The sequence below is a fragment of the Natator depressus genome, chromosome 3 (assembly GCF_965152275.1).
Source record: "Natator depressus isolate rNatDep1 chromosome 3, rNatDep2.hap1, whole genome shotgun sequence".
NCBI classification, from domain to species: domain Eukaryota; kingdom Metazoa; phylum Chordata; order Testudines; family Cheloniidae; genus Natator; species Natator depressus.
The window spans coordinates 73,664,296-73,666,721 of record NC_134236.1 but is presented as its reverse complement, the minus strand read 5'-3'; positions in this window follow the sequence as shown (position 1 = coordinate 73,666,721).

The window sequence follows — 2,426 nt, the reverse complement described above, 5'->3', positions numbered from 1 at the left end:
GCTCACGTAGCCAAGTCTGCTGCGTCCAGGCCTGTAAAGAGGTCCATGCCAGTGCCTTGCCCTCCTCCACCAGAGCAGCAAACTCTTCTCTAGAGTCTGACAGGATCAACTCCTTATAATTTTAATTCATGGAACACCATGATGAAAGTTATCTACTCAAGATTGCTTGCTGGTTAGCCATCCAAAGCTGGATCCCCCCGATGGATTGCACCTTCCTGCCGAAGAGGTCCATCTCTTTCTTTCTCTCATTCGCAGCACCTGCAACCAGCAATGCAGGCTGTGGATGAGTGAACAGATATTTGTACCCTTTAGAAGGGATGAAATACTTTCCCTCTACCCCCTTAGCTGTAGGGGGAATGGAGGCAGAAGTTGGCCACAAGGTCTTTGTGGTGGTTTGAATGGTTTTTATGAGGGGTAATATCACCCTGGAAGGCTCCAGATATCCACCATGGGGTTCACAGGCTTGACCACCTTTTCGGCCTGTAGCCCCATGTTATGAGCCACCCTGTGCAATAGGTCCTGGGGTGCTCTATTATCAATGGGGGGGCCTCAGAGGAAGACCACCACATCACCCCCTCATCAGGCAAGGACAACAAAGATGCCCTAGGCAGAACTGGGCCCTCCTGTCTCTCCAGCTCCCAGTAATGGTCCTGTTTGTTGCCGTGATACTTGGTGCCAGCAGCGGAGCTGGGATGCAGATGGGGCTCTGCGCCGGGGTCCAAAGCCATCTTGGTGTCTTGTGGCAGGGCATGGTCCTGGGGTGGTAAAGGGGCATGCCTTTCTGAGATTATCAACTGGGAACCCCTGGAGTAGGTGCCCTGAGCCTGATGGTATGCCTACTGGCTCCAGAAAGGCCATTGCGTGGGCCTTTGCCAATGCTCCAGCCACAGCACCATTCCCACCTCCTGTCTGTAGCGGTGCCACTCTGATCGGAGCCGGCTGTGCCTGGAGTAATAGGACAGTACCTCGGAATCCAATGACTGGGACTCCAAGGGCAGAGACCACAACAGTACCAAGTGGGACAGTGCTGGGGGGAAGGGGACAGTGAGCGGTGCCTCATCACTGCGGGTTTGCCTCTAGATGACAGCACACATTTTGGTGCCAGAGGTCTATCCCACCATTATGGCAATCAGGTCCCTGGCCACTTCAAATGTGTCTGCAGTGGAAGGGAGCTCCAACTCCTCCACCTGGCACACTCTAGCAGGAGAGTCCAACAGCGCAAGATTCGACGGACCCCTCTGCGGGCCCAAAGTCGATGGTGCCATTTCCTACAAGACAGGCGTCAGGTGCTGCTGCCCGGGACGCACAGTGCTAGAGCTGTCAGTCCTGGCTGCTCTCACCGTGGGTGAGTGCCCTCTGTCAGTCTTCTTGTGCCGCTTATGAGGCACTGGTGAGCGTGAGGGATGTTGTGTTACCACCACGGGCTTCGGCGCTGGGGAGTGACGGTTCCGAGAGTCTCTATGCATAGAGTCCTTCCTCGGTGCTGTAGCTTCTCTAACGGAGGCCGGAAAACTCCACACGGAGGTGCTCAGTGCAGAGTCCCGCTGGCCCAGAGACAGGTAGGGACAGAGGGCTGCCTCCATGAGGAGTTGCTTGCGCTTGAAGTCCCTTTCCTTCTTTGTTCTCAGGTGGAACCCTCTGCAGATCTTGCAGTGATCTGTTTGATGTGCCTCCCCCAGACACTTTAGGCAGGACTGATGGGGGTCACCCTTTGGCATGGGCTTGTGGCAGGTCCTGCACTGTTTGAAGCCTTGTGATCGAGGCATGCCCCGAACCCCAAGAGGGGAAGGAATTGGGGTCATGGAGAACCCCCAACTCTAACTAAACTATTTAACTAGTTACAGGCTAACACTAGGAGAAATGCTTGCCAAAGCAAGAGAGAGAGAGCTCCAATGACCATCACTTGTGGTAAGAAGGAACTGAAGAGGGGGCGGGTTGGCAGGGACCTATATACACTGCCAAGAAGGGATGACTCCAGGGTGCTCCACAGCTGACATGATGGGAACCGCTAGGGGAAAAACCTTCTGATGACTGTGCACACGGTGCACACACACTTATTTGGAATTGACATGAGCAAGCACTCGAAGAACTGTTCCTTCCTATGTGTCTGTATGGCATCTATCATATTGAAGCTTCTATTCCGATTTTATAATGCTAGTGTATGGGAAAAGGAGATGTCAGGAAGAATTTATTTAGATGAGCTTGAAGGAGGCTCTTTTGGAGGTCTTTGACCTAGTAAGTTTCTGGTCTGTATTTTTTCATTTTTATAAATTGAGAATAAAACAAACACTAAATAAATATTGATAATTTGGGAATACATGCAGCTGTTGTAGCTGTTTCTTAAAAAGCTGCTGTCTTTTTCCTTTGATATCCTGCTGAAAAAACTGAACGTTACAATAAAAACAGCTGTCATAACGTATTTCCCA